Below are 21,378 nucleotides of genomic sequence, written 5' to 3' on the forward strand. Positions count from 1 at the left end.
GCACTGTACAGTTTTACGGTGTACAGCATAATGATTTGACTGACACATGACGTAGAATGATTAACACAATAAGTTTAACAATGTGAATGTTTCTACCTTCTGGAACTGACTCCTTTGTCTATTGTTCTTTACAGCTCTTGGCTCTACCTTCTCCATACTTAACCCTCTGATGGCCATGTTTGAAAAGTTTAACACACTTCTCAAAAATCTGGATTATTATAAAATATAGAGAAAAGTTATTAGAAGTATATAAAAGAAACATAATTTTAAATGTCAGTTGTGTTTAATGACTCTTAATTGCCTAGACATATACAATTTAATTTAAGTTTCAGAAGTGACTTTAGGTTTTGGTTAAAATAGGTGTCTAGTTTCTTGTGCAGTATTTTATGAAGCAGAGAGGATGTTCATATCTTAGCAGTTTTCCTGCCATGTGGATACACTACCTTTTTATAATAATTGGGGTAATCATAGTTCACGAAGTGGTAAACTTCATGGATAATTTCCAGCCAACTCAGCTTAACTTAGAAAACATTTGTTGATCCCCTCTTAAGGGTTGATCACTTTTCAGGCTCAGTGGCAATTAGCATGCTCATAAAGGATACGGAAAGCAGCAATTCATGAAAGATTTCTTGGAAGAGCAAATGTCTAATCTGAATCTTAAAGGATGTGAAGGAAGAAGGAGCAGCATGATTGAAGATATGAAACTTTGTTTAAATGATAAACAGAGGGAACTGATATACCCCACTCAGTTAATGTCTTCCAGAAACACCCTCACAGAAACACCCAGTGATAATGTCTCACCAGATGTCTAAGCATCTTGTGAGCAAATCAAGATGACACATAAAATTAACCATCATAGCAGTTAACTTTATAATATGGAAGAATGATCTGCGATGTACGCATAATGGGAGAAAGCACATCATAGGGGTCAGGTGCTATTACAGAAGCTGCACTGAATGTGCTAAACCAGCAACTAATATAGGGATGTTGTCCTACATTAACCACAGCACATAGGTCCAGGAAATAAAAGTTAGAAATAGGAATGGCATCTTTCATGTCTATTCTGTAGTTGTTTGCCAGGGCTGCCATAACAAAGTACCACATGCTGGGTGGCTTAAACAATAGAAATTTATTGCCTCAAAGTTTTGGAAGTTAGATATCCAAGACCCAGGTGTCTTCAGGGCTGGTTCCTTCTGAGGGCTCTGAGGGGGAATGACTTTTTACCTGGCTTCTGGTGCTGTGTGTGTCTGTGTGTTTCTGTGTTCAAATTTTGCCCTTTTATGAGGACATCAGTCATATTGAATTAGGGTCATTATGTGTAAAGATACACAAAATACCTGCATTGGATACTCCTAATCAACCACTTATAAGAAGAAAGAAGCTAAGTGACTCTGTGTATGGTACTTTAAAGTATTATTGTAAGACTAAAGAACATCATGATGTTGGTTGGTTGCTCCTAATGTCCCTGAACAAAGTGGTGAAAGATAAGGATGGGCTCAGGAATTTGAATTTCCAGGACAAGTGCTACCTACATGACCCCAGAGCTTCTAGGTGTTCCTGGAGGACAGTCTTATCTCCTGAAGCCCTCGGACTAAAATTGCTGAATATCAAACACAGAACCTCATGTGCAATTGGATGAATTACAATGTAAATTGAACTCCCAGCCTCACAGGATATCTACTTTTAAAGTGAGGTCATTGACTGGAAAAGAATAAGATGCTATAAGTTGGGAGGGGATACGTGGGAAGACTCTGATATAGCTAGGGACATTGAGCCCCTAAACTCGTAAGACTTCTTTGCCAGTGACAAAGTCTTCCCTACACCCAGGAGAATTGGTTCCCCATCCCCAGCAAAAGTGTCTTCCCCACCCACAGTAGTATCCCCCTTCCCACCTATCTGAAGAGATTAACCCTGCATTGCCTGAGTAAACCATAATGACCTCCCCTGAGGCAGTTGCCAGGTAAGAGGGTGCTGAGTCTCCTCAGGACCCACTGCCACCATCCTTCTCTGCTTCTAGGCCTATACTTTGACACAAGTCTAGCAGACTCCTAAAGGTGAGTTACAAAGTATGCTACACTTCAAAAGAAGAGTATTCCGGGCTTCCCTGGCAGCGCAGTGGTTGAGAGTCTGCCTGCCGATGCAAGGGACACAGGTTCGTGCCCCGGTCTGAGAGGATCCCACATGCTGTGGAGCGGCTGGGCCCGTGAGCCATGGCCACTGAGCCTGCGCGTCCGGAGCCTGTGCTCCGCAACGGGAGAGGCCACAACAGTGAGAGGCCCGCATAACGCAAAAAGAAAAAAAAAAGAAAAGTATTCTAACTTATACAAGCATAAGTCAGGGAAACATGTGTGGTAATGGATATTTAGGCTGTGAGATTTAAACCAACAAGGACCCTGTTGGGCTCCTGGAGGTGGAGACCTTTCTGTCCCCTGTTTCTTCTTTGTAGGGAATAGACTCCAGCCTCTATGATCTTCCCTGAGTTCCAAAGAGCAAATTGCTAATCAAGGAAGGAGCAGCCAAGACACAATAGTGCAGCCCTCGAGCAGGGTCCTGGCTCCACCGCAAGGGATACACATAATATCTTTGAGCTCTTTACAGAACTAAAATCCCCAACAAATAAAAGATGTTAGCATTCTTCATTCCAGATTAAAGGAACCAGAGAAGCTCTTCAAGAGGCCACCTGAGACCAGATTAAAGGAGTGCAGGAACTGCACACACCCTAATCCTTATCGGCAACCCCACTGCCCTTGAACCATTGCTATAAAACTCATCACCAAATCCTCTCAGGTTGGGACACACAGTTTTTCAGGGCACGGGTTCACTGTGTCCCCCTTAGTCTGGCAAAGCAATAAAGCTATTATTTTCTGCTTCACCCAAAACTCGTCTCTATGATTCAATTCATCACCAGGGCACAGAGGCTGAGTTTTTGGCATCAGGGTGATGGTAGAAAAAAACATAATGTTGAATTGGTCAGAATTTATTGATATGGGCTCACTAAGCAGAGAGTCTACATTTAATGTTGCAGCTGGGTGAGTTGGAAGGGGCTCTAATTGTTTGGTTGCTTGGCTAAAAATTGACTTAAAAATTGGTCCATTGTGAGCAAATTGGAAATGCCTGACCTCCCTTGGTTTAGTGTCGAGGAAGGGTTTCAAAGGCTTAGGGAGATTGGAGTGTTAGAGTAGATTTTTCCATTTGAGACCTAACCACTCATATGGGAAAGTCCAGAAAATATATCTTTCACCAATGCTTTGAGAAATAAATTTGTGAGGGGAACCCCAGCATTCTTGAAGAGGCCTATGATTGCTCTTCTCTGTAGACCAGACCTTACTGAAGGAATTCCAGACACTCAATTGGAAGATCTAAATGTGATGGGAGTAATTGATCCCTAGGATGGCAGGCAGCACTCAACAGCCAAAAGCAGAATGGATGTAGTTACCTTAAAGGGCAACAGAGTTAAAGCAGAAATTACAATAGTCTGACTCACACAGACCTACTGTGTTAGCCAGTTAATCATGGTGTTCCTAAATGTGAAATAGATAGGAAACCTCCTAAATTCTTACTTGATCTGTATTTTTAAAGAGTTCTAGATCAAGTGAATAAAAGTCTAACTCAAATTATAAAAACAGAGAGTCCTGACCCCTCAGTCAATTCCCAGATGTGAGTCAATATAGATCCAAAACCCCTTCAATGAAGGGAAGACCAGATCCCCTCCAGAAAGGACCCAATACACTATTGAAAATGCATACTGTTGATCTCTCTTCCAGCCTTTCTACAGGAGGAAACTATAGTCTTTTCCCAGAGTAACCGTGTACTGGAGAAAAGGAAATAATCAGATCTTTCAGAGACTACTGGACACAGTTCCTTAACTGAAACTGATTCCAGGACCCCAAAACGTCACTGTGACGCACAAGTCAGTGTAGGGGCTTATGGAGGTCAGGTGATCAATGGAGGTTTCATTCAGGTCCATCTCCTGGGGTGTCCAGTGGGTCCCCAAACCCATCTGTGGTTATTTCTCCAGTTCCAGAATGCAGAATTGGAATAGGCAGCCTACAGAATCCTCCACACTAGTTCCCTGGTCTGTGGAGTGAGGGCTATTTCCGTGAGAAAGATCAAATACAAGCCATCAGAATTGCCTCTACCTAGAAAAAGAGTAAATCAAAAGCAACCCTGTATCCCCGTAGGGATACAGATGGCAGAGTTTAGTGTTATCATCAAGAACCCAAATTTTACTTTTTAAAAATGTCTTTAAATTATACTTTTGTAACAGTAAGTATTTATTACTGAGAAGTCTTAATGAATACATTTTTGTGGGGAAAAACATCTTTACTGATAAATAGGTTACAGTGAAATAAATAGAGTGATAATTTTTAGGGGAATAAAAGTAGAATCTCAGTCTCTCTCCAACCCGCCTCTAGCTCTCTGCTCCTGCCTTCCTACTGGCCACTTTGGATGATGAGGACTTAGTGGGAATGCCAGGCTTTCTTGAGCCTTTAGGGGCCTCTGCCTTCCTGGCCAGTGGTACAGGATCCATCTTGGACCCACTGCCCTTGGGAGGAACAGGGGACTTGGCTTTAGGCCCCTCTCTGGCCCCCTGGGCAGCAGCCTCTTTAGGGACCTTGTTCCCCATCTTCTTTTTGGCTGGGGAAGCACAAAAGACAAAAAACTCCAGGGTCTTTTTAAAAATTATTAAATAAAATGGACCCCAAGTCACTCCATCATAAATGTTTCTAAATCTGTCACGTATTGTGATTATCTCAACACATCCTGGTAATAACAGTTTGCAGACAGGCGCTTAGCACAGACAGGCACTTGGCAGGACACTTTGATGTCACTGCTGCAGGCCACTACCTGCCTTTCGCATTGGCAAATACCTAGAGGAGAGGCCAATGGGGATTCAGGGCTCACCTGCATGCATTTTCCTCACTCTGGTCCTGTGCCCCAAGTGCTGACGACACTCCTTGCTCTCCAATCTTTCCCAGCAGCAGGTTTCTGTTTCTGCTTTTGTTTTTCAATGCAGCTTTTAATTTTTCCAGGGGTAGTATGAGTTGAATACCACCTATGCCATTTTAATTCAAGGGAAAAGCCCTATTAAGTTGTTTTTATGGGGTTTTTTGTTTGTCTGTTTGTTTTGTTTTGTTTTTTCGGTACGTGGGCCTCTCACTGTTGTGGCCTCTCCCGTTGCGGAGCACAGGCTCCGGACGTGCAGGCTCAGCGGCCACGGCTCACAGGCCCAGCCACTCCACGGCATGTGGGATCTTCCCGGACCGGGGCACGAACCCGTGTCCCCTGCATCGGCAGGCGGACTCTCAACCACTGCGCCACCAGGGAAGCCCTATTAAGTTGTTTTTAATATTTGTTTTTCTATTTCCCTTCACTCACTGCACCTTCTTGAGGACAGTAATCAAGCTTGCTTTACTTTAAGGTCAATAAATGACTACCTGCAGCTTGATTTTGTGAATAAACGTTTATTGGAATACAGTCACTCATACCTTGACTGTGATTTATGACTGATTTCATTCTACAATGGCAGAGGCTGTATGGCCTGCATTGCCTAAAATATTTACAACTGCCTCTCGACCAAGAACCTTTGCAGACCTCTGTTCTATTTCATCCATATTTTCCTGTAACTCCTGGAATTTTCAGACGTTCTTGCAGTCATGAATCAAACATTTATTAAAAGCTGCCTAGGTACTAGGTACTGAGCAATATTCCCAAGATACAAAGATAAAAGATACAATCTTTTTTATATGTAGTATGTAACGCACTATGCACAATAATTTCTGTTGACTGAGTGTTAAAAGACAGTTCTGAGTGTAGCATTTATTATTTGGGTTGGAAGTGTCATTAATCTATTATCTGAGGTCTTGGTGTTATTATTATGATTTTATTTCTGATATTCTCAGACAGAGAGTAGGTCTAGAACATTCAGTGTGCTCATATGGTCATTCCAAGTCATGTCCACCACTTCCCCTTATCATCATAATGAGCCTTTATTTAAATATATATTTATATGTTTTCACTGAAACAAATACAAATATTTCAAAGGCTGCACATTTTTTTGTTAAATATCATAAAAATATATAAATGCTTTCGTATCTGTCTGATTGGCGTTAACAGAATCCATTTTTTTCTTCCAACGTTTGGATTTGAGTTTCTCATCTTACTAATAAACATTCAAATAGCCACTGTGATGAGGTAGAACCTTTCCCTGCTAAAATTGCTTTCATTTGCATGATACATTTCTTCATTTCATAAACTGTTTTAAACTGAGGATATATTATTATCCAAACGATCGATTCTTCATTTTTTTGAATCATTTAGTTTCTTTACACTCTTTAAAGTAAGATTATGCTCTGGAATCTAAACCTGTCTGTAGTCATATCACAAAATAATAATCACTCCCAGATGCACGATGGGACCAACCTGACATTACATAAACTAAAAGCAGGCACAGGTCTCTTGTTTCCTCTGGAAGTATTTTATTCTCTATCACTGTCAACAGGGCTGTCACCTAATAAATACACATAATGGGAGATTCATGAATCATTGTAGCATGAAAAAGTATTTCTGTAGCAGCAGAAATGCAATTAATTGAAGTTTCAGTAATATCCTGGAGGGAAAACAAAACAAAACAAAAAAACCTGAGGTGACATTTCTCAGGCAAGCCTACATATGTGTGCAATTCTCCATCTTTTCTATCTCATGCTTAAAATACTTCCCAGAATCCTTAAGAATTTGATCTAAGAGTCTTGCTCTTGATTGCCTCTAGACATCTGAATGTTTATTCTTCCTGTCTATAAAGGTAGCACTTTAACTCTTACTGATATGAAATTAATAATACTTAATTTCTATGTATTAAATTTTCTAACAGCAGCATGGGAATTATCTAGAAACTTGGTAGAAATACAGATTCTCAGGCTCTGTCCTGGACCTACTGAATTGTTTTGTTTGTTTTGTTTTGTTTCGTTTCTTGTAATTTTGCGGTATGCGGGCCTCTCGCCACTGTGGCCCCCCGCGCCGCGGAGCACAGGCTCCGGACGCGCAGGCCCAGCGGCCATGGCTCACGGGCCTAGCTGCTCCGCGGCACGTGGGATCTTCCCGGACCGGGGCACGAACCCGTGTCCCCTGCATCGGCAGGCGGACTCCCAACCACCGCGCCACCAGGGAAGCCCTGGACCTACTGAATTGGAGTCTGCTCACTTAACAAGATCTGCAGGCACTTGGTAGGCACATTAAAGTTTGCAAAGCCTTGGTTAAGATTTTGAACCTGATGGAGCTTGAAATAATTTCCATCAATGTTGGGGAGAATTTCTAAGATTCTGTCTCTTTGTGGAGTAGGATAAATGGCTTCAGCAGTGGAGCTAAAGAGTGAGGCAGAGGGTGGGCAGTTGAGGATTGGTGGGAAGAACAGAGCATGGCTTGGGTTAGCCAAGGGGCTCTTTACTTTCTCCGGCAAGGGTCCTCTGGTTGAAGAAAATGTCCCCTGTTAAGAGAATGCAGGAGATGCGTGCTTATTTCTATGCTGCCCCTTATTGCTCTTTGCAATTTTTGGAGCACTGGCAATTCCAGAAATCTTCCCCAAGCTTCAATCCTAACCATATAAATGTTGTTACGTATTTACAGGTTTTACCTCCCCTTCTGGGTGGTCATGTTGCCTGAAGGTAGAACCCGTGTTTTTCAAATCTCCACATGGCCAAGGATAATAATGTGCACATAGTAGGCCCTAATTAACATATGTCAAAAGACAGAAAAGAGAAATTTTGGAAAGCTAGAAGACTGAAAGACAGGAAGGAAAGAAGGGAGGAAGGAAAGCTCTCACATGTAAGATTAAAATCGGTAAATTTGATCCAGATTAAGAATTGTACAAAAGTGTCAATATAACTGATAAAATGTCAATAAAGGATACTAAAAGCTACAATTTGTTGAGCATTTGCAGTCTATGCTAGCACTATGCTTTTATATATATATTATGCCATTCATTCTCTGCACTAATCCTCTGAGGTGGGTATCAGCATGAAAGTCATTTCAAGAGACTGTTAAAGACAGATCCCAGGGCACCATATCCAGACCTTCGGATGTATTCAGTAAATGTTGAATGCGAACCAGGAATCTGCATTTTAGCAAACAGCCAAATTTATTCTAATGCACCATACTTTGATGGCTCACCTAGACTTTCAACTTCTATTTATATAATATAAGAACCATTAACATTTCTGGCAGCCACATCACAGTTTTCTCATGTTAATTTTGCTGTCAGTCAGAACACAAGTTCTTTCTACACTAATTACTTTCAAGACAGATACTGTCTCCCTCCAGTTTCATATTTGTACACTTCAAACTGAGAGCTGTAATGAATAATTATATATTCATTACTGATCAATTTTATTTGATTAATCTAGTCCAGTCTGTTGAGAACTTTTTGGATATTTAGTCTATCATGAATTATCACCTCATTTCAAGCTTAGATCATCCACACATTTGACAAAGGTGTCTCCTATTTGTAAGTTGATAATAAACTTCCTAACAGACAAGGACGAAGGACAGAATGCTGTGATCTCGTTAGAGGTTTCCTTAAAGGTAGATGAACACCTGTTCATTGAGAATCTGCAGTTATGATTACTCCATCAACTACATATTCACCTATGTCAGCTTCTCTCCAGTCGTTATTTATCTAGTGGGTTAGGAAAAATGGCACATTTTATTAAATGTCTTGCCTTGCTGACCAAGTTACAATATTTCTATTTCCTTCTCCTTTTTACTAGGAAAATTACAAGAAAGGAGGAAACCTACAGAAATTACAGAAAAAGAGGTTTGTCTGGGATTTCATTTAATATACATTTTTGAATATCTATCTATGTCTGAGCACTGTCTAGTATTTAATGAACACACACACTAGTGTTGAGGGGTTCTTTCCTTCTCTCCTAAGTGGTCACAAACCATCCATTTAGTAACACTCTCTAGAATTGAATAAGGCAGTGCAGCTAAAAGGAAACATCGTGCTTCCTCTCCAGAGTGGTTTTCAGTTGGTTCTCCATGAAGTTTTAGGTTCTCCAAGGAGGTGCCATTTTTTTTTTCATAGAAAAATTGACAGGAGGAATTCTTGTGGAGACTTAGATTATGTAGTTTAGACACATTCCTTTTGATCCAAATTAACACCAAAATCAAATTCGAAGGGACTTTGAATATAAGCCATGTTTGTCTGGTGACATAGGCTTTATTTTATTCAACTATTATTTAATTATGTTAGAACTATTTATCCTTTATAAACTTAGCCAATATCACCTCTACCCATGAGGCTGTCAGTTTCTTAAGGAAAGAAGACATATTTTATTCTTCTTTTAACAGTCTGGTATAGCTCTTTGCTCAATGTTAGAAAACATTATTCGAGGAGTAACGACTTTTGGCAGACATCTGAGAGGTTAAAAGTTCAGAGAACCAACAAAAGTTAAGGAAATTACAAGGGAAAATTGTGTTGAAGTTCAAGTAAATGATGGAACTCATAATTTTGCCAAGGGTGGACCTTGGGCTCACTCTACCCTTGTAGAAATTGGGGCATGTTAGGTCATCCAGGTTGCCTGGTTTTCAGCCTTTTCACTGGCAGTGTAGAAGCAATCAACTATAATACACAAATTGGAATTTGATCCAAAGGTGGAATTAATTACTTGCTCAATTATATACCAGGTACTTTTCATGTATTATGTCATATTTAATGCTCAAAGATGGCATGAAATGATTATTACCGTTGGTTCTATTCTACAAATGAAGAAAAGAGACCGTGGAGAGATAATTGACCCAAAGTCAACAGTGGAGCAAGGAAATTCCAGGCAGTCTGATTGGAAGATCCCTCACTCTCAACTTCTCAATCTGTGCTCCTCTGCACCGAATATATGAGTATTTAATACGAACAATCTTTAATGCACTATCACAGTGAGTTTATATTTTGGTCAGTGTAACTGCTTACCCTTTGACTCAGCCTCCTTTAGGCTCCTGTGTGCTGTCTGTGTAGAGAATGGAAAAGTGAGTTTTTCTGGGGTGTTGGGATCATTTCACTGTTCAGAAGACCAAGTGGGCTACAGTAAAAAAAAATTACACTTACAAAGAGAAAGATTATGTTTCAAATAAAAATATAATCATACTGGTTAATGTAATGCAATATGAAATATATATATATATATACATACATACATATATATGTATATAATTGATTGTCATTTACAATAAATTAGACCGGCAAAGTCATTATCCTAGTGATAGGTACACAAAAAGATAAATACCTCAAGGTAGCTTTGATGAAATTTACAACAAAATTTATACCCAAATGGGCAAGTTTACAACTATATCCTTCAAAATTACTTTTAGTACCTTTAGTGCAATGTGTCAAAAATATGCAAAAACATTTCTTATATTGATCTAAATATTCTAAGAAATAAAAAAACCCCAACACACTAAGGTTAAAAGTAATCCAGTTCAACATTTACTATTTGATGGTTTAATATTGAAAATTCCAATAGAGCTTTAATGATAAAAAAAAATTAACTGGCCAGGAATTCATCATGGAAAAATTCTGTGGTAATTATTCTCCATTTCAGAACTCTTAAAGCTCTCTCAGCCTAAAGTGGACAATTACTTCAAAGATATTGCATTACTACTTGCTACTGGTGAAGCATGCATCAACAATGTAATTTACACACCCAATTGAATATGTATTATGTACTCACTCAACATAGCATCTGAAAATTAATTTAACTCAAAATGTTGTAGCAAAAATCTCTCTAAATATATATGCTAAATATGAATAAACATTTTAGTAAAATCAGCTTTGAGAAGTCTAAACCTGCATCTTTATACCTAGACAAAAAAATAGCTTTTTACTTTACCAAATCAGTCTTTTTACAAAAAAAAGGAGGGATAGCACTTTGGTTTAGTCTGATGGATTTATCATACAGTTAGCTCTTTAGAGGTTAATGGCTTTTAGTTTTTAGTTTGGAATGTCTACATCAAAGAAGTTAATTGGCTCATTACATAAATATCACTTTACCTTGAGGAAGCACTATAGTTTTCGACTGCTCTCAGACCCATGATATTAGTAGAGTATATTTTCTTGAGAGTCTATCAAGCGTAAAGTTCTCGTCGTTGTCATAAGAAGTTGAAGAATAATATATTTGGTTGTATCTTTTTATTTGAATTCTAGGTTATATCTAATTAAATAAGGCACTAATTTTTAAAATCCCTTAGTTATTATTTAATGTTTTTGTTTTACTTTTAACAAAGTAATTTTTTGATTGACATTTACTTTTTATATACTTTATATTTGTATAAAATATGTTTATATTTTATTATCTAAAATAAGGTAATGTTGCACACTTTTAAATATAAAGTATGCCCATATTGATAGGTAATATATAAAGAAAATACAGAGTCTCATTATGATTATATACTGGTATTATCATTATGGTGATAAACATAGTTAAAATATTGCTACTCAATACAGAGAACACCAAATATGTGAGTTAATATAGGATCATGTACTGTCTGGTTTTCCTACACGGTGCATTGGAAAGTCTGTACTGAGCAAGTCTTATAGGTACAGAATTGGATGAAGAGTGAAATATAAGACAAAGACATTAACACTAACTATGAAAAAAATAAGATAACTGTTAAAATAGCATTTTGAGATTATAAAGAGCTTTCCATATATTACTTCATTTCATTTTTACTGTGATTTTAAAAGTAGATAGGTAAGATAGCGTTATTTGCGTTTTTAGACAAGGTGTTTGTGTAGAAGGAGGTTAAATGGCTTTTCCAAAGTTATACAGCTAAGAGATGGCAATGCTGGGGCTTGAACATAGTGCTCTTAATTCCAGATGGAGATACATTTCTTTCGTTTTAGTTATCAAAACCCACATTGTATTAGATATGGATTGTAAAATTGAAGCACACCATGTACTTTTGCTGTAAGGATGTTTAATGATGTGGCACAAGAAGTGGTTCATATTTCTACTTAATGGGGCATTACATTTTCATTTTGAGTTCCAAGCATGAAGGAGCTCTTTCTAACAAAAGTAAAAAGATCACCCAATCACAAAAGAATACAAAGGAACTTCTAACCTCATAAATAAAATGTAGCAGCTGTTCCTTCTTTCTTTCTTCCCTTCCTTCCTTCCTTCCTTCCTTCCTTCCCTTCCCTTCTTACTTCCTCGAAACATTATGTACTTCTGTTGGGGATATAAAATAGTGCAGTCTTTTTGGAGAACAGTGTGGTAGTTTCTGAAATGTAAACATATATTTACCATATAAGCCAAAAATTCCACTTCTAGATTTATGCCAAAGAGAAATGAAAACGTAACTCCATACAAAAACTTGTACACAAACATTAATAGCATTGCTAATTATATCCAAAAAGTGGAAATAACCCAAATATCCATGAACTGATGGATGAATAAATAAAATCTGACATATCCATACAATAGCATATTATTCAGCCATGAAAAGTAACAAAGTACTGATACATGCTACAACATGGATGAATCATGAAATAGTATGCTAAGTAAAAGGAACCAGACACAAAGAACTACATATTGCATGATTCCATTTATATGAAATGTCCAGAAAATGCAAATTTATAGAGCCAGAAGGTAGATTGATGGTTGCCTGAGACTGAGAGAGGGAGTATGGAGAGATTAGAACATGACAGCTAAGAGGTCCAGGTTTCTTTTTAGGGTGATGAAATGTTCTAGATTGTGGTTATGGAGGCATAACCTCATAAATACATTAAAAGCTATTGAATTGTACACTCTAAAAGGATAAATTGTGTGGCATGTTAATTATACTCAATCAAACTGTTAAAAAAAAAAGTCAGTGAAGAAAACACATGAAGAACTCCTTGTAAAATTAACCATATAGGACAAAAAGAAGGAAGGGAAGGAGGGAGGAAGGAAGGAAGGAAGAAAAGAAGGAAGGGAGGAATCGACACAGGATTTAGTATATGTAGCTTGGATGGAGCAGACAGGGGAATGGGAAAGAAGACCATATGGTGAGATAATGTTAGTTTCCTGTCTGGTGGTGGATTCAAGGGTGCTTCTTACACTATTAAAACAAAAATATGTTTTAAAGATAGCTCTTTTCAATGAACAGTGATGATTTTGGGCCACAAACCAAAGATTATGATGAATCCAATTCTGTTAACCTGAGGTCCAAAATATAAAATTCATGATTTGAGAGAAAGAAAAGATAGCAGAAGGAGGAAAGCCTTTGAAAAGACATAGGATGGAGAGAGACCTTCAAGATGGCAGAGGAGTAAGATGTGGAGATCACCTTCCTCCCCACAAACACATCAGAAATACATCTACATGTGGAACAACTCCTACAGAACACCTACTGAACACTGGCAGAAGAACTCAGACTTCCCAAAAGGCAAGAAACTCCCAACGTACCTGGGTAGGGCAAAAGAAAAAAGAGAAAACAGAGACAATAGAGATGGGACCTGCCCCTCTGGGAGGAAGCTGTGAAGGAGGAAAAGTTTCCACACGCTAGGAAGCACCTTCACTGGCAGAGACTGTGGGTGATGGGGGGGCAGCTTTAGAGCCATGGAGGAGAACGCAGCAATAGGGGTGCAGAGGGCAAAGCAGAGAGATTGCCGCACAAAGGATCTGTGCCAACCAGCACTCACCAGCCTGAGAGGCTTGTCTGCTCACCCACCGGGGTGGGTAGGGGCTGGGAGCTGAGGCTCCGGCTTTGGAGGTCAGATCCCAGGGAAAGGACTGGGGTTGGCTGCGTGAACACAGTCTGAAGGGGGCTAGTGCACCACAGCTAGCTGGGAGGGAGTCCGGGAAAAAGTCTGGAACTTCCTAACAGGCAAGAGACAATTGTTTTGGGGGCCACAAGGAGAGGGGATTCAGAGCACTGCCTAAACGAGCTCCAGAGATGGGCAAAAGCTGTGGCTATCAGCGTGGACACCAGAGACGGGCATGAGATGCTACGGCTGCTGCTGCAGCCACCAAGAAGCCTGTGTGTGAGCACAGGTCACTATCCACACCTCCCCTCCCAGGAGGCTGTGCAGTCAGCCACTGCCAGGGTCCTATGATCCAGGGACAACTTCCCTGGGCGAACACAGTGCCTCAGGCTGCTGCAATGCCATGCAGGCCTCTGCTGCCACAGGCTTACCCCGCATACCATATCCCTCCTTCTCCCCGGCCTGAGTGAGCCAGAGCCCCCTAATCAGCTGCTACTGTAACCCCATCCTGTCTGAGCAAAGAACAGATGCCCGCAGGTGACCTACATGCAGAGGTGGGACCAAATCCAAAGCTGAACCCCAGGAGCTGTGCGAAAAAGAAAAGAAAGGGAAATTTCTCCCAGCGGCCTCAGGAGCAGCAGATTAAATCTCCACAATCAATTTGATGTACCCAGCATCTCTGGAAAACCTGAATAGACAATGAATCATCCCAAAATTGAGGCAGTGGACTTTGGGAGCAATTGAAGACTTGGGGTTTGATTTCTGCATCTAATTTGTTTCTGGTTTTATGTTTATCTTAGTTTAGTATTTAGAGTTTATTTTCTTTGGTAGATTTGTTTATTGATTTGGTTGCTCTCTTCCTTTATATATATATATATATATATATATAGATAAATAGGTAGATATTTTTTTCCCTTTTCCTCATTTTGTGAGTGTGTATGCTTCTTTTTGTATGATTTTGTCTGTATAGCTTTGCTTTTACCATTTGTCCTAGGGTTCTGTCTCTCCGTTTTTATTTATTTATTTTTGTATAGTTTTTAGCACTTGTTATCATTGGTGGATTTGTTTCTTGGTTTGGTTGCTCTCACCTTTCTTTCTTTCTTTTTTTCTACCTTTCTTTTTCTTTTTTCTTTTTTTCTATTACTTTTTAATTTTTTTAATAATTTAATAATTTTTTTACTTTAATAACTATTTTATTTTACTTTATATTCTGTCTTTCTTTTTTTCTCCCTTTTCTTCTGAACCATGTGGCTGACAGGGTCTTGGTGCTCTGGCCAGGTGTCAGGCCTGTGTCTCTGAGGTGGGAGAGCCGAATTCAGGACATTCGTCTTCCACAGACCTCCCGGCTCCATTTAATATCAAACAGGGAAAACTCTCACAGAGATCTCCATCTCAAAGCTAAGACCCAGCTCCACTCAATGACCAGTGAGCTACAGTGCTGGACACCATATGCCAAACAACTAGCAAGACAGGAACCCAACCCACTTATTAGCAGAGAGGCTGCCCTAAATCATACTAAGTTTACAGACACCCCAAAACACACCACCAGACGCAGTCCTACCCACCAGAAAGACAAGATCCAGCCTCATCCACCAGAACACAGGCAAAAGTCCCCTCCAACAGGAACCCTACACAGCCCACTGAACCCACCTTAGCCACTGGGGGCAGACACCAATAACAATGGGAACTACGAACCTGATGCCTGTGAAAAGGAGACCCCAAACACAGTTAGTTAAACAAAATGAAAAGACAAAGAAACACACAGCAGATGAAGGAGCAAGGTAAGAACCCACCAGGCCAAACAACTGAAGAGGAAATAGGCAGCCTACCGGAAAAAGAATTCAGAATAATGATAGTAAAGATGATACAAAATCTTCCTAATAGAATAGAGAAAATACAAAAAACGTTTAACAAGGACCTAGAAGAAATAAAGAGCAAAAAAACAACAATGAACAACAAAAAAATGAAATTAAATATTCTCTAGAAGGAATTAATAGCAGAAGAACAGAGGCAGAAGAACGGATAAGTGAACTGGAAGATAAAATAAAACTACTGGAGAGCAGAATAAAATAAAAGAATGAAAAGAATTGAGGACAGTCTCAGAGACCTCTGGGACAACATTAAATGCACCAACATTCGAATTATAGGGATCCCAGAAAAAGAAGAGAAAAAGAAAGGAACTGAGAAAATATTTGAAAAGATTATAGTTGAAAACTTCCCTAATATGCGAAAGGAAATAGTCAATCAATCCAGGAAGTGCAGAGAATCCATACAGATAAATCAAAGGAGAAACATGCCAAGACACATATTAATCAAACTATCAAAAATTAAATACAAAAAAATATATTAAAAGCAACAAGGGAAAAGCAACAAATAGCATACAAGGCAATCTGCATAAGGTTAACAGCTGATCTTTCAGGAGAAACTCTGCAAACAAGAAGGGAGTGGCAGGACATATTTAAAGTGATGAAAGGGAAAAAGCTACATCCAAGATTACTTGGTACCCAGCAAGGATCTCATTCAGATTCGATGGAGAAATTAAAACCTTTACAGGCAAGCAAAAGATAAGAGAATTCAGCACCACCAAACCAGCTTTACAACAAATGCTAAAGGAACTTCTCTGGACAGGAAACACAAGAGAAGGAAAAGACCTACAAACACAAACCCAAAACAATTAAGAAAATGGTAATAACGACAATACATATTGATAACTACCTTAACTGTAAATGGATTAAATGCTCCAAATAAAGGACATAGACTGGCTGAATGGTTACAAAAACAAGAGCTGTATATATGCTGTTTACAAGAGACCCACTTCAGACCTAGGGACACATACAGACTGAAAGTGAGGAGATGGAAAAAGATATTCCATGCAAACGGAAATCAAAAAATGCTGGAATAGCAATCCTCATATCAGAAATAATAGACTCTAAAATAAAGACCATTACAAGATTCAAAGAAGGGCACTACATAATGATCAAGGAATCAATCCAAGAAGAAGATATAACAATTGTAAATATTTATGCACCCAACATAAGAGCACCTCAATATATAAGGCAAATACTAACAGCCATAAAACTCTACAGTAACACAATCACAGTAGGAGACTTTAACACCCCACTTTCACCAATGGACAGATCAACCAAGATGAAAATAAATAAGGAAACGCAAGCTTTAAATGATACATTAAACAAGATGGACTTAATTGATATTTATAGGACATTCCATCTAAAACCAACAGAATACACTTTCTTCTCAAGTGCTCATGTAATATTCTCCAGGATAGATCATATTTTAGGTCACAAATCAAGCCTTGGTAAATTTAAGAAAATTGAAATCATATCAAGTATTTTTCCAACGACAATGCTATGAGACTAGATATCAATACAAGAAGAAATGTGTAAAAGAAACAAACACATGGAGGCTAAACAATACACTACTAAATAACCAAGCGATCACTGAAGAAGTCAAAGAGGAAATCAAAAAATACCTAGAAAAAAATGACAATGAAACACGATGAACCAAAATCTATGGGTTGCAGCAAAGACAGTTTTAAGAGGGAAGTTTATAGCAATACAAACCTATGAAAACAAACAAGAAACATCTCAAATAAACAACCTAACTTTACAACTAAAGCAATTAGAGAAAGAAGAACAAAAACCCCTAAAGTTAGCAGAAGGAAAGAAATCATAAAGATCAGATCAGAAACAAATGAAAAAGCAATGAAGGAAACAATAGCAAAGATCAATAAAACTAAAAGCTGGTTCTTTGAGAAGATAAACAAAATTGATAAACCATTAGCCAGACTCATCAAGAAAAAAAGGGAGAAGACTCAAATCGATAGAATTAGAAATGAAAAAGGAGAAGTAACAACTGACACTGCAGAAATGCAAAAGATCATGAGAGGTTACTACAAGCAACTATATGTCAATAAAATGGACAACCTGGAAGAAATAGACAAACTCTTCAAAAAGCACAACTTTCTGAGACTGAACTAGCAAGAAATAGAAAATATGAACAGATGAATCACAAGCACTGAAATTCAGACTGTGATTCAAAAGCTTCCAACAAACAAAAGCCCAGGGCCAGATGGCTTCACAGGAGAATTCTATCAAACACGTAGAGAAGAGCTAACACCTACCCTTCTCAAACTCTTCCAAAATATAGCAGAGGGAGGAACACTCCCAAACTCATTCTATGAGGCCACCATCACCCTGATACCATAACCAGACAAAAGTGTCACAAAGAAAGAAAACTACAGGGCAATATCACTGATGAACATAGATGCAAAAGTCCTCAACAAAATATTAGCAGACAGAATCCAACAGCACATAAAAAGGATCATACACCATGATCAAGTGGGATTTATCTCAAGAATGAAAAGATTCTTCAATAGATGAAAATCAATCAATGTGATACAGCATATTAACAAACTGAAGGATAAAAACCATATGATAATCTCAATAGATGCAGAAAGAGCTTTTGACAAAATTCAACACCCATTAATGATAAAAACTCTCCAGAAAGTAGGCATAGAGGGAACTTTTCTCAACATAATAAAGGCCATATATGACAAACCCACAGCCAACATCATTCTCAACGGTGAAACACTGAAACCATAAGATCAGGAAGAAGACAATGTAGCTCACTCTCACCGCTATTATTCAACACAGTTTTGGAAGTTTTAGCCACAGCAATCAGAGATGAAAAAGAAATAAAAGGAATCCAAATCAGAAAAGAAGAAGTAAAAGTATCACTGGTTGTAGATGACATGATACTCTACATAGAGAATCCTAAAGATGCTACCAGAATACTACTAGAGCTAATCAATGAATGTGGTAGAGTAGCAGGATACAAAATTAATGCACAGAAATTCTTGCATTGCTATACAGTAATGATGAAAAATCTGAAAGAGAAATTAAGGAAACACTCCCATTCATCAATGCAACAAAAAGAATAAAATACCTAGGAATAAACCTATCTAAGGAGGCAAAAGACCTGTATGCAGAAAACTATAAGAAACTGATGAAAGAGATTAAAGATGATACAAACAGGTGGAAAGATATACTACGTTCTTGGATTGGAAGAATCAATACTGTGAAAATGACTATACTACCCAAAGCAACCTACAGATTCAATGCAATCCTTATCAAACCACCAATGGCATTTTTCACAGACCTAGAACAAAAAATTTCACCATCTGTATGGAAACACAAAAGACCCCGAACAGCCAAAGCAATCTTGAGAAAGAAAATTGGAGCTGGAAGAATCAGGCTCCCAGACTTCAGACTATACTCCAAAGCTACAGTAATCAAGACAGTATGGTACTGGCACAAAACAGAAATATAGATCAATGGAACAGGATAGAAAGCCCAGAGATAAACCCATGCACCTATGGTCACCTTACCTTTGATAAAGGAGGAAAGGAGATACAATGGAGAAAAGACAGCCTCTTCAATAAGTGGTGCTGGGAAAACTGGACAGCTACATGTAAAAGAATAAAATTAGAATACTCCCTAACACCGTACACAAAAATAAACTCAAAATGGATTAAAGCCCTAACGGTAAGACCAGACACTATAAAATTCATAGCGGAAAACATAGGCAGAACACTCTCTGACATAAATCACAGAAAGATGCTTTTTGACAGAGCTTCTAGATAAATGGAATTAAAAACAGAAATAAACAAATGGGACCTAATGAAATTTAAAATCTTTTGCACAGCAAAGGAAACCATAAACAAGACAAAGAGACATCCCTAAGAATGGGAGAAAATATTTGCAAATGAAGCAACTGACAAAGGATTAATCTCCAAAATTTACAAGCAGCTCATGCAGCTCAATATCAAAAAACTAAACAATCCAATCCAAAAATGGTCAGAAGATCTAAATAGACATTTCTCCAAAGAAGATATACAGATTGCCAACAAACACATGAAAGGATGCTCAACATCACTAATCATTGGAAAAATGCAAACCAAAATGACAATGAGGTATCACCTCACACTGATCAGAATGGCCATCATCAAAATATCTAGAAACAATAAATGCTGGAGAGGGTGTGGAGAAAAGGGAACACTCTTGCACTGTTGGTGGGAATCTAAATTGATACAGCCACTGTGGAGAACAGTACGGAGGTTCCTTTAAAAACTAAAAATAGAACTACCATATGACCCAGTAATCCCACCAGTGGGCATATACCCTGAGAAATCCATAATTCAAATAGACATGTACCACAATGTTCATTGCAGCACCATTTACAATAGCCAGGACATGGAAGCAACTTAAGTGTCCATTGACAGATGAATGGATAAAGAAGATGTGGAACATATATACAATGGAATATTACTCAGCCATAAAAAGAAACAAAATTGAGTTATTTTTAGTGAGGTGGATGGACCCAGAGTCTGTCATACAGGATAAAGTAAGTCAGAAAGAGTAAAACAAATACCATATGCTAATACATATATATGGGGGAAAAAAAAAGGGTTCTGAATAACCTAGGAGCAGGACAGGAATAAAGAGGTAGATGTAGAGAATGGACTTGAGGACATGTGGAGGGGAAGGGTAAGCAGGGGCGAAGTGAGAGAGTAGCATGGACATATATACTCTACCAAATGTAAAATAGATAGCTAGTGTGAACCAACCTCATAGCACAGGGATATCAGCTTGTTTCTTTTTGACCACCTAGATGGGTGGGATAGGGAGGATGGGAGGGAGACACAAGACGGAGGAGATATGTGGATATATGTATATGTATAGCTGATTTACTTTGTTATAAAGCAGAAACTAACAGGCCATTGTAAAACAATTATACTCCAATAAAGATGTTAAAAAAAAAAAGAAAAGACATCGGATGTAAGTGGAAGAACTTATTAAAGTAAACTTTTGTTCACACTTATGATTTCTATTAATGTTAGATCAAACAGTCATAACCAAAACATCAATAATGAGAACAGTAACCAATTAGTAAGTTCACGGTAACTCTGAAAAGTTGTTCAAATGGTAGAAGTATAAATTGAATGGCACAAATTATTTAAATCTCTCAATATTCTCATTGGTAAAAGAAGGTCATTGGACTGGAGGATTTATGAAATCCACACTAGTTATAGGATTTGATAAATCTGAGGCATCTAAGTGCCATCTCTTCTAGAATGTTATTCCTTATTAATAAGGTGTCTTGACCACTATGACTGGTAAGCAGAGATGTCATTCTTGGTGGTCTCCGTGCGTCTACATGCCTACCATATGAAAATACCAACAAATATGAAAAAACAACTTCGTATACCCATAGTGTTGATAAACCTCATTTTTTTTAAAGAAAGTAATTTAGCCATGGTGTTAGAATTTAGGGTTAAAACATTTTTTCTTCCCTCTGGATTATGGGTCTATCAATAATAGTTATCTGACTAAATGATGATGATGAAAGAACATTGAAAAAACATTTCAGAAGGATTTTATAGACAATGAAGGTGCAACATGGTCTAGAAGAATGAGGAGATCAGATTTTTTTTCTATAATTACTTTTTGATGTAGGCTTTTCCATCAACATTGATTGATTTCAAGTAAAAAGGGAGAAATTATTGGAATATTGGGCTACAGTACAGCTAAGATTAAAATTAACAGCTGGAGTGTTGGTGAGGTAGC

The sequence above is a fragment of the Monodon monoceros genome, unplaced genomic scaffold, assembly GCF_005190385.1.
Source record: "Monodon monoceros isolate NGI ecotype Baffin Bay Population unplaced genomic scaffold, NGI_Narwhal_1 Super_Scaffold_16, whole genome shotgun sequence".
Taxonomy (NCBI): domain Eukaryota; kingdom Metazoa; phylum Chordata; class Mammalia; order Artiodactyla; family Monodontidae; genus Monodon; species Monodon monoceros.